We start from the raw sequence: 13,134 nt of genomic DNA on the forward strand, positions 1-13,134 counted from the left end.
GTCTCACTAAAATAATTAGATAGATGGATTAGGACAGGATCATAGGCCTTTGTTGGTAATTAGTCACTTAACCTAAATTTAACCACCCAAATGAAATTGTACCGTTTGAACCAAAAGTGTGAGCTTTAATAGACCTTTTCTTTGACTAAACATAATTCACCTTCTCTTTCTCTTTGTGAATTATAATATTGGCCCTGGTCCCTTCAAGGATAATGTGTTCCTTAACTCAGGCTGAAAGCCTAAGTTGATGGTGACTATTTCAAGGAGAATCAGTTTATGAACCTTAATCTTGTACTTGGTCCCTCCTAGGAGATTATGTACTTCAAATCAGGCCAAAAGCCTAAGTTGAGGGTGGCTACCATAAGAAAAAGCAGAAAAGTTAGGGGTACGAAAAGAATGGTGGGATAAAAAGAAAAGAAATGCATGGGTTGTGGTCGTAAGTGAAAATGAAAATAAGTGCATAAATGAGTTATAAAAAAAGTATAAGATTGAACAAAAGCGGAAACCACTCCAAAGAATAAAGAATGAGAAAATAAGAGAGCAATAAGAATTTAGGGGGTTAAAAACAAACAGCTAAACCAAAGTAGCATTAGGAAGGCACAGTAGTCATTTTTATCATAAATGTATGCTACTTTAACCCAAGCCTATGTTACAAGCCAAAAAACTCTTATTGTGATCCTAAAAAGGTTATTTGAGAGTTGAAGTATTGAAAATAAGGGCAACCCCATGGTCTTTACTTTTGCATTGTTTGAACTTCTTTGAAGAGTGTGAGTAGTTTTGTTCCAGTCTTTGTTTATCCTTTGTACACTTTGTGAGAGACTTTTTTGGGGTGAGGGCACCGTGATTGTGTTGTTTGGTTGATATATTGACTAGTACATGACTGTTTTCATTGATTTCGTTACCTAAGTAATAGTATGATGTTATGAAGTAATCTTTGCGAGTTGGTTAGAACATAAGTGCATTGCATAAATAAAGATGGGCATGTGGTTTATGTTGTAGGGTTTCTATATGTTTCCTATGAGTGTCTTGTATTTGCACTTCATTTGGTTTTATGTTTTGTTATTACTTGAGAATAAGCAAAAAATTTAAGTTGAGGGTGTTTATGTGTCGCCCAAAGAAAAAACTTACGATGCTCAAAACATGGAATTATTGTATGTTCTCAAGCACGGTTTGCTAGTTTGATATGATTTTTTATGTATTTTTGATGAAAAACAAAGTACGCTTGAGTTGATGATCTTTGGATTGGTTGATTGGAAATTTGACTTAGTTTGGACTAAGGTTGAATGATAGTGTTGAGAAGAGAGCACAAGGAAAGCCAAATTTCACAAGAAGTGCTCAAACACTTGGTTTTGTTGATGTTTTGGGACTACTTGAAAGGAGAAATCAAAGAATAAACTTCGTCCTGCATTGAAGGACCATGGATTGGATGATTGGAGACTAAATCTGTAGGTGTGGATGAAGGGTGTATACCACGAGACCCTTCAAGGGCCGTGATAGACACCGCTTGTCGTGAAGAGAAGGCCTTCATCCGTGAAGAAGGCAGCTACTAAGCAAAAGCCATAAAAATGGCTAAGGCAAACTCCACGGACCTCACCATGAGCTGTGGTGTTCACCACTGTCCATGGTGGGGTGGCCTGCCTTTAAAGGCCAAGTAAATGACCAAGGAACACCACCATGATCCGTGGTGGTGCCCATCCAAGGACACCTCAAGCCTAGAAACATCAGCTTTCCTAGTTGGTTTAGGATTAGGATTCAACTTCTAAGAATACCCTATTTTCCTATTGTTTTGGGGTTATATTGTACGACAAAAAACATTATTTTTGAGAGCTTTCCATCATCACAAACATTTTTGGAAAGTAGCACAACAACACACATGACAATTTGTTTCTTGGCTAGTTTATAAGACTTAAATCAAGTTTTGATTGCTTATTTCAATTATTTGGTTCTTGTGTTGATTTTCTATATATTTGTAACTATTGTTTCATGAGTTATACACAAATTATTATTGCTTTACTTATAATTATGCAAGGCTAAGCCCACAACTAGGGTTGTGGGAACCATGACGACATAACTAGATAAGCAAATGTAGGACTGATGTTAGTGATTTTTTTTGCATATATTCTAATTTCTTTATTCTAAAGTCTTTCTTAGTGAGTGAAAGCATTAAGAACTTTCTCGTATTCATTTCTTTCCTGGGTGGGAGGTAGTTATTAGGAAAAGAATATCACAATTTGTTTTTGAAGAATTTGTTTTCGAAAGAAGGGATAAACTTTGTCTAAGTTACTTGATATTGGGAGGAGATAGTACTCTGGGATGTAGGGAGAGGGTTAGTATAGTATACATTCTGAGATCGGGAGGAGATGAGTGAGATACGTCTAAGATAGCCCGGGAGGTGAAGTAATTGTTACCTAACTCGCTAGATTTTGCATGCAGTACATTGAACCGATATAATGAATATGAGTTGTCTATTAGGAAACAAGTCATAGGGATCACAACCCTAGTCTAGTATTTGATTACTTGTTATTAAATTATCATTTTCTCTTAAGTAAAAACCAAAACCTCCATTTATCCTTTATGCATATTTAATTTTGGGATGTAGAAAAAATAACTGAATAGTGATGGCTAATAGAACTTGTTTCAACCTATTCCCTATGGGTTCGACCCCGACTCTTAGTTGTGTAAAATATACTTCTAACGATCATATATATTTTTTTCGAGAGGTATAGTTGAGAATTATCACTAGCTAATGCACATCACCTGGTATTGTCCACTTTCCAAATCTCCGATGGAGTTCTTGGGATTCATTCAATACCCCGTGCACACAAAAAAACTATGCTACCCCACAAAATTTGACATTTTGGACTGAACAATGCAGTCAAAATTTCCATCCAAGGTCATATCTATAAAAAATGGGTCCCACACCCGAGCTCCCTTTTTTTCCAATTCTACAAGAGGCCTCAGAATAAGACCGGGATCATCAAGAACCACACAAAAGGTCATTCTAGACCGAACTCAGCAATTCAAAGATAACTTCATTGATGGAATTTCATTATGAGCAAGTTTACCAAGAATGTTGACCAAAGTAAAACTTAGGCCAAGTTTTAAAGGCTAAAACGCCAAATACTTCAAACTCATATAGAAAGAGTCGGGACTCAAGCTTACCATGGCACTAGCCTAAAGTGACTACCGTAGAGCTAATGGAATCGTTAGAATTTAATTCTAAGGTCGTCTTCTTAGATTTTTGACCAAATTCAACCATTCAAACTTCAAGAGCTCCAAAATAGGGAAATACACATAAAATCCAAACGAACGTCCAGATGACCGAAATGTCTATCCCAACAAGTCATAAATGACTTGGAGTCGCTATAGTAAAGCTCTAAAAGCTAAAATGATCAGAAAATGAAAGAAATGACCTAGAGGGTCATTCTATCGTCTACTACTAAAAGGACTGTCATCCGCAAAACTAGAAGGACAAATACAACCTGAAGGCATAAAAAGACGAGGATATTAGGCCAGCATGCTTCGCCAGACCCTCGAACTCTCAGGTCGAACAACACCATCATAATTCAAGATACTTGCCTTATGCTCCATATACATCTTCTTCTAGCCACCAAAGGTGTTTTACCAGTCTTTAGCCATCCTGAACATCACCAACACCATTAGAAACTTGCTAATAGGACCATACAACACAAACCCCGAGGGAGTCACATACGTCAACTAAACTTCTAGGGATAAAATAAACCAAAACAAGGAAAAAAACTCGGGGCAAAACCCAAAATCCAACTTCAACATCTAAAACCAACAACCCAAGCTGAAACTTAGCTTTTAAAACTAAAAACTTCACTCTAAAGGATGATTATCATGCAAATGGTAAGGCTGCACTGAACCCAGCTCCAACGACCTTCCTCAACCAAAGGATATTTTGAAAAGCTGACACCATGTGCCTAGAAACCACTCAACCACCCCAAATCTGAGCAACCACCCTCTTCAAAGAGAACCCAAGTCGGTGGTCAGCACAAAAACATAGACAAACGATTGGTAATAGTCTAAGACTACCAACTCCAATCAACGGACACTGTAAGCTACTAATTAAGACAAAAGCGAACCTCCCAACCTGAAAAAGAACCAAGTCATAGCTTCCATGAATTACTTTGATCCTATCTCGAAAATGAACCTTCTAAGCAACCTTCCATCCTCTAACTTCGGCTACCTATGAAACCACCAACAAACACCACTGCTCCAACTCCAAATGGCTAATAATGCCTCAAGAGCTACCAATACAACCATAGAGAATTGGCAATAGTCTTAACAAAGCACAATGAAATATAATACTTTCCAAATTCCCACCTAGCCATAGACTAGCACAAAAACTCTTAAAAGAGATGGCTTCAAAAGATTGAATGAACGGACCACCACTTCGCATCTAAGAATAAGACTAATTCAAGGGAAAGAGATGGCTAACTAGGATTTTAAAAATACCATAAAGGGATATACTACTCTTCTCACAACTCCAACAACCACAAATCTCTCAACTATTACCAAACCAAAATGCCAAGAATGTAATAAATGAACTAGCTAAGTAGGTTAAGAAAGTGAACCTCAACTTTACAACCATAGGGATGATGATATTGATAAGGCATAAGGAAGAATCGACAAGTCGGATCTACAATAACCCACTAAAAGAGATACTCCTCTATTCACACATTGCCTAAACACCTAACCTTTCAACTATGAATTACATGACACCAAGCCATGAAGATAACTGTATATGCTAAGAAAACTAGATTGGCAGAAGAGAAATACTGATCAAAGCAACTCTAGCTATGCACCAAAGTATGAAGAGCTATTCAACCACTAATCCAATAGGATGGCAAGCAACTAACGCGGTTTTCTAAGACAACTAAATAGACCAGCACCACAACTACTAGATCTAACAAAGTTGGTCTAGCTACCTATCTAGCAAGGATCAACGCTAAATCAATAACAACTGGCCAGGGAGACAAAAAGGCATAGCTAACTAGCCAGGCTACAAACTCATAACACCGCCACCCAGGCAAAGGCAGATAGAGTTGCTCAATCACTACTTCTCAGCATAAAAACTCGAGCTCGTTAATTCACTACTAAAAGGAGTCAACTATAACACAAAAAATTCAAACACATAAATCCAAATAAGTTTGATACACAATCATGAGATGAATGGCAAGTCAAATAGGAACAAATAGGTATGAAAACCCCAAACCACACAATATAAATAGTGAATGACAACAGAAAGAATTTGCACAAATATAATTTATACCTACGTCCTAGGCTACTGGCTAACCCGTAGAAGTATGGAATAGATCTAACCAACCTCAAACTGAGCAACCAGTACCACATGTTGGCCTTGAGGCACTGCTGCTGGCTCGATGTGTTGTAGACCCATAAAACTTACCTGGACAAACAAAATGCACCATGGTCTCACACCTGGGACAGAATATCGAACGGTACCTAAGATCTCCACAAATAAGATAAGATCGAACCATTCTAGCCTGGGGAGTAACAGATATTGGCAATGTCTGAATAATAAACTCCCACATAGGCACTCCCTGGACTAGTGCCCAAGATTACTATAATCAAAGAAACCTCCATAGGTTATAGCTCAATGTGAGGAGTGGGATGAGCAACCCTAGCTCCCTATGACAACCTTTGATCCATCTCTAACACTCTGTACTCCTAGTTGACTGTATTGCGGTCTCAGTGGCTTAAAACTGCCAAGATTGTTGCCAGCAATGCATGATAACCATAAAATCTCTAAAATAGTAGCCTTACACACTACACTCATAACATTCCTCACAAAAAGTGGCATGTTGGGAAGACCTTGCTGTAATAGAAGAAGTCCCCTGACCTGAGTGTCCAAAATGCAAACCTTAGGAACCCAAACCTGAACTTTGTCCACTAAAAGCACCGTAACCTTCCTTAGTACCTTCTAGAATCTGGGTTCTACCTCCATGGTCCTGATGGGTCGATAAGGGAGATGAGCCTCATTGAACAAACAATCACCCGAAGTAAAATATTATCACTGTTGTACTAATGGTGAGGCCTCTTACTATTATCCTGTAAGCCTCACGACATGCCTTCTCCATAATCCTCACATGACTAACAACCTAGGTAAAGGTAGAACCATTATCTATAAAGTGTTATGATGCCAAATGGAGTGGTAAAGACATCTCTCGATGAACTCCTCACAAATATCCGATATGTAGAAGATGATATGGAGTTATGCCCGACCCATTAGAGAAATTCAATGACATCCTCTAATACTAATGAAGAACCCTACTGGGAATCATCATCTCATATTTGGCCTAATAATCTTCTGCCAAAACTCGGGTAAAACCCATTGATGCTCCGACCACGTCTACTATAAACCTCATGCTATCTATCTAAGAGAGAATGGATTTCAAAGGATTAGTTTTAGAGGTTAATTGTAGAAACACACACGAGCAGGAGTTAATGAACAAACTTTCTTATGAATGACCTATAGCCTCCTAAAGATAGGATACAAATGTCTCCTCACCAATACATAAGACTCTACTAGAAATTGCCCTCATACTAACGATGTTGATCAACCTAGAGCTCTGATACCAACTTGTCACAATCTAATTTCTCAGGTCATGATGGCACCTACTTCAACCCACCATAGGTAAGCCTAACCCATAGACCAGAGCCAGAAGCAACCGGATATTAAGCTTAATAAAAACAATGAAGAAATAAATAATAATAAAGAAAACAAAGAGGAATCAACATAAATGTATCAAAGAAACTGTCCCCAAGACCTAACAACAGTCAGTAATCGAGTATCTAAATAAAATAAGAGTATACAGATTTTACAATTAAAATGAGTGAATGCTATCTTTGAATACAATATAAGGACTAGCCTAGCAAAAATAAATAGAAATGAGCAACTCTGGATGCCAGGAGCTCACCAAATCTCTGAACCCAAGATGCTCTGCACAAAGTCCAAATTACCGGTGATAACCTATACTATGATCTGCTGGGTGTAGAAATGTAGCATGAGTACCGAATGAATGGTACTCAATAGGCATAGGACGACTGAGCTCCATAGATAAAGAGAGTATAGATAACATATTACAAGGTAAACATAACACACGTAACTAATCATGAACTAATATAAGGTAGAACAGGAAATAAGAGTAAAGAGATAAGATACATAGAAAAAAGAACTAGAGTCAAGGAATGCACCTGAAGTGCAAGCCAATAACCTGCTAACAACAGAGAAACAGTATAAGAGTCAACTAGAAATAATGAAAACCAATGATTACCGCTAATCACATAGTCACCTAGGAAATATTCTAACTCAGCCTAGCAATGAGTATCAAAAACAAATACAGACCAAAACCCCATACTAACCAACTCCAATTATAACATAAGATAAGTACAACTATAATTAAAGAATAACCAATCGGATATTCATACCCCCAGAAGGTACAAAAAACACAAACACACCTCCGGCCTATATAAAACTTGGGGACCAAACAACAAAGAAGTATATTGGTGATAGGCGATGTGAATGAATGAAAGTTTGTAGTAAAACTCAGTAACATCATCAGTGGCTCTTAGAGATCATCAATAAACAAGTGCATAGACCCACCTCGACCCTCGGCCTGTCAGATGGAACCCATGTATCTCCCTCATCCTTTCCAGTGTGCACATCTAGAGGAGTCTAGAGGTGACGCGGGGAGTCAGTATACACTTCCTAGGCCCGAACTAGGTCTTATACATAACACATAGCCTATGTAGAAAAGGGAAATGCGGTGCCAAATATTAATAAAAATGAAGTGCATCCTTGATACCTCTAATATTGTCAGTAGAAAAGGATAATTTCCTCGATGCCTCATAAGTCTCAAAACTAGTGTCCAAATTATCCATGTGGTATGACTCCTGTCAAAAAAAATTAAAAAGTGGTAAAAGTGTGAGAATTCTTTCTCAAAAATAGTATTAAAAATCCTTAAAGGACTTGGGATCGTACCACAAAACATGTGAAAATGCTCAATCAATTTAAGCATGCCATCACCAGGATCCAAACAAGGTACAAGCAATTCGAAATGTAACATAAAGTCTTACCACAATTTGATGCTCATAAAGAAAGAAATCACCCAAGGCATTTCATTATTAAAGCTTATGAAGAAAGAGAGAGTATCCCATTAAGACATTAATTAACTCTAATGTGTAGCCACAATCAATACGAACACTTAGCACTTGAAATCAGATAAAATAATGTTCCCAAGCTAAAGAATCATATACGTATTTTAACTTAAAGAACAGGTGAATTTGGTCTCAACGTGAACCCAAAGAAAGAGGTCCGCAAACATGGAGGCTAAGCCATCCAAGCTCCACAAATGCGGCAAGGCTACCAGAAATGCAGCAGGGCCACCACGAAAATAGAGTGCTAAGCCACTAAGCTCTAAGAATGCGGCAGGGGGCCGCAAACACAGAGGACAATTATTCAAGCCTTCATAAATGCGGCCCCATGCCCATGAATGCGGAGGTCTAGACTAGTGGATTTCACAAACGTAGCCCAGTAGTATGAACTCAAAGACCAAAATGGGTCTGCACCAACTTATACTCATCAGCTAGTTTTATCCATTTTCCAAATCTTTGATTGGGTGCTCAGAATTCATTTGGAACCCCATGCGCGCAAAGAAGCTTTGCTAACCCACAAATATGATGTTTCAAACTCAACGGCACAGTCAAAATTTCCATTTAAGGTTATCTCGAGAAAACATAGGTCTACACCCAAACCTTATTTTTGGTCAATTCTATAAGGGGCCTCGAAATGAAACTGAGATCCTCAAGAATCACATAAAAGGTCAGTTTATATCAACATCAACATTCTAGAGCTAACCGTGCTAAAAAAAATTCAATCCGAGCATGTTTACCAAGAATGTTGACCAAAGACAGACTTACTAAGGTTAAAGCTAAAATGCCTAATAATTCAAACTTGAACTGAAAGCCTCGGGACTCGAGTTGACCATGCCACTAGCCTAAAATGATTATTCCAAAGCTGATGAAACTGTCAAAATTCAATTCTAAGGTCGTATTGTTAGAGTTTGATCAAAGTCAACCGTTCAAAATCTAAGAGCTCTAAAATAGGAAAACAGATATAAAACCCAAACAAACTACCAGGTGACCAAACTGTCAGTCCCAGAAAGTCATAAATGACTTGGGGTAGCTACAGGAAAGCTCTATGTTGAAAAGATCAGAAAATGTAGGAAATGACCTATAGAGTCATTACATGCCTGCTTGATTTCCTTCTACAATCTTCCATTTTAAATTTCTTATGGCTCCAAATTTTATCTTCGCGTCATATTAATCCTACAAATAAAATACACTATTTAGCATAATTCATAAAATTTATGCTCAAAAAGAATAAATAAAAATACTAAATATGAAGCAAATAATAACTAAAAATATGTATCTTTGGCCTCTCAGCACTACCATACACTTAAACATTTGCTCATCCTCCGGCAAGCATTAAAGCTCATCAAAAGAATATCAAGTAAGGAACATTACCACTTTTGTTGATACTAACAATTAGGCCACATAACAATTTCAAAACACCAAGTATACTTTCCGATCATTATGCAAGATATACAATAAAACACAAACTTCTAATCTACTAACCTCAATAAAAGGCTCTAACTCATCAAACTTAAGCTTACTCACCTACTCCATTAAAGAAAGCTAATAAAATCACCAATATATCATGAAACAAGTGTGCTCAGAAGAAGAAATAGTCCACATACTCAATTTAAAGAATTAAATATAAATTAAGGACTTAGCATCAAAGAACAACTCTCATACTCACAAAGATATTAAAATATATGCATAAAGAACCAAAGGCTTTCCCACTATGTACATCTCCACTAATTAAGCATGCTCGAAAAAAATCAAATAGGACTTAATGGGTAGTAATATAAGTTAAGGTATGGGTAGGAAAACTATGTAATAGTTATTTACACTTCCCTAAGCAGTTTACACTTTAAGACTTCATCACCCATCATTATTTTTTTTATTTTTAGCTCTCGCTTCAACAATTATTCACTAGTGATTTCATCTCATCAAGAACGTTTCACTCATTTTTTTCTCAACTAATTTTTCTTCTCTCCCTTTTTTTCATGTCAGATTCTTTCAAATAGGACTTCTTCATCACTTTGTAACTATCATTGATTACCTCTTATACTCAATCATCCTGTGTTGAGGTACCAAGGCAAATTATGTGTTCCGAGTATTGATTGTATCCAAGATGGATTATGGAAAAGTCTCATAGCTCAAGGTATTCTATCTATCTATGGTCTATTAACATGTATAATGATTTGAGGAAAGTCTACTAGTAGAATGGTATGAAAAGGGACATTGCAGACTATGTCTTCAAATGTCTAAATTGCCAACATGTCAAGGTTTAGTACCAAAGGCCATGTGGTATAGCTCAGAATATAGAAATTTCATAATGGAAGTGGATTATGATCAATATGGACTTCGTTATATACTTACCAAGGTATCGAAGATAGTATGATTCAATTTGGGTGATTGTGGATAGGATAACCAAATCAGCCTACTTCTTACCCGTTAAGACTACTGTCACCTCATAGGGCTATGGACAACTACTTATTCGAGAGATGTCAGTTCATGGAAACCCTCTATCTATCATCTCATATAGAGAAGCCTAGTTCACTCCTCAGTTTTGGAAGTACTTTTAAAAAGGGTTGGGTTCGAGAGTAAACCTTAGCACCACATTTTATCCTCAAACTGATGGTTAGGTAGAGCACACTATTGAGAATTTGGAGGACATTCCGAGATAATGTGTCATTGATTTAAAAGGTAATTGGTATGATTACTTACCTCTTATTGAGTTTACTTATAATAAAAGTTTCCATTCGAGCATTCAGATGGCTCCTTATGAGGCCCTTTATAGGAGGAGATGCAGATCACTAATTGGTTGGTTTGAAGTTGGTTAAGCTAAGTTGATTGGACCAGACTTAGTTCACCAAGCCATGGAGAAAGTGAAGATCATTTGAGAGAGGTTGAGGACTGCTCAGCATCACCAAAAATCCTATACAGATGTTAGGAAAAGATATTTAGAGTTTGAGGTGAATGATTGTGTATACTTGAAGGTTTCACCCATGAAGGTTGTGATGAGATTTGGAAAGAAGGGAAAGTTAAATCCTTGATATATTAGTCCTCACCAAATCATGAAGTGAGTAGGTAATGTAGTTTATGAGTTAGAGCTACCACCATAGTTACTGACTATTCATCGCATGTTTCACATTTCGATGCTTAAGAAGTTTTTGGGAGATCCTTCATTGGTTTTCCTTATTGAGACTTTGGAGTAAAAGATAGTTTGTCCTATGAGGAGATTCCTGTCCAAATCCTTGATCGTCTAGTTCGCAAGCTTAGAACCAAAGAGGTTGTATTAGTCAAAGTCTTATGGAGAAGTCAGTTTGTTGAGGAAGCTATATGGAAAGCTGAAGAAGATATGAAGGCTAAATATCCTCATCAATTCGTGCCTTCCGATGATGATGTTCAAGGTAATATTACTTACTTCTACCTTTGAGTGGATGTGTATTCTTGAGTTTGAGTCATGGACTATTTAAGTATGTGTTGTTTGAGCATTTGAGTATCGGAGTTTTTTAGTAATTGATGTCTTGATGATATTTATGCTAGATGTATCCTAGTTTCATCTTTATTAGAGGATGAATGATCCCAAGAGGGAGATATTGTAACACCCCAAAAACATTATTTGTGGTATTCCAATTTTTCATGAAAATGATATTGCTTATGTATTTTAGGAATAACTCTTTATAAAATGGTCTAAATTAGGTGATTCAAGTTGATGAAGAACCCAACATCATTCTCTATAAATTTTGTGAAGATCATAGCTTATGATTCAAAGAATAAGTAGGTCAAATAAATTAATTTTTTCAAGACATAGTGTTGTGATGAAATAGAGTATTTGTAGAAGAAAAATTATATCTCACCTTAGGATTATCCAATTTACTAGATTCTCGAATGAAATGAAAGGAGACTTTTATAGCTACAATTCATATGTAGACACCAAATCCTAATTAGGAAGTTATTTTATTCAAAACATAGCTCCGCAAAAGGGTATTCCTTAAAAAAGATTCATCTAACCAACCATGGACGATCTAGATCCATTTGCATCACCCATCATATTAGAATCCTCCATTTTGACATCACAATCTTGGATTAAATTTAAAGATCACTGGACACTACATGACCAAGAAATGCCACCTCCTTCAACCAAAATACACACTTACTAAATTTTGCAAACAATTGCCTATCCCTCAACGTTTGAAGCACAACTCTCAAGTGATTTTTATGTTGTTCCTCACCCCGAGGGTAAATCAAAATATCGTCAATGAAGACCACCACACAAGGTAAGGTTTGAACATCCTATTCATCAAGTTTATGAACACCGCTGTCACCTTTGTCCTCCCTTAGCTCAAATGGGAAGAAGCGGTCTACGAAGGCACCTTTGAACTCTTCTCATCCTGTCGGCCCCATTTCTCCATACGTTTCAACAACCCATTGTTCCTACCACACTCGAGCTACACCTTTGAGTTGATAGTCCACTAGCTCAGCCTTCTTATTTGATGCACACCCATGATATCCACAATCTAGTATAGGTCATCAATGAACTCCATAGGTTCCTCATCTAGTTTAGAACTATCGAACTCGCGCAGATTCATCTTAAGGAAATCCTAAATCCTAGAGGCCTAATTTTGTATTTGGAGAGGAGAAAACCTTTGATGCCCTTAGTTGTCTACAACTTGAGTAAAAAATGTAATGATATTGCGAAACTCGGTATGGGTTATCACTTCCTCGTGATTTGGGGCATTAGGAACTGAAAGATCTTGGTCCTCATCGTCAACCCTTGCTCTTGGAGGTGCTATTCCATGAGTCATTATCTAGAGAACACAAAAGGGTCGTTAGTTAAAGGAAATCTTAGGACACTCTAAGGCCTGACATAAATTTGAAAGAAGTAAAACCTTTCCTAAACATCCCATAGTCTCCTATTCATAGTTATGGAGCATTTCACAACCATGAACAAAATCC

This window comes from Solanum dulcamara, chromosome 1 (assembly GCF_947179165.1).
Source record: "Solanum dulcamara chromosome 1, daSolDulc1.2, whole genome shotgun sequence".
NCBI lineage: Eukaryota > Viridiplantae > Streptophyta > Magnoliopsida > Solanales > Solanaceae > Solanum > Solanum dulcamara.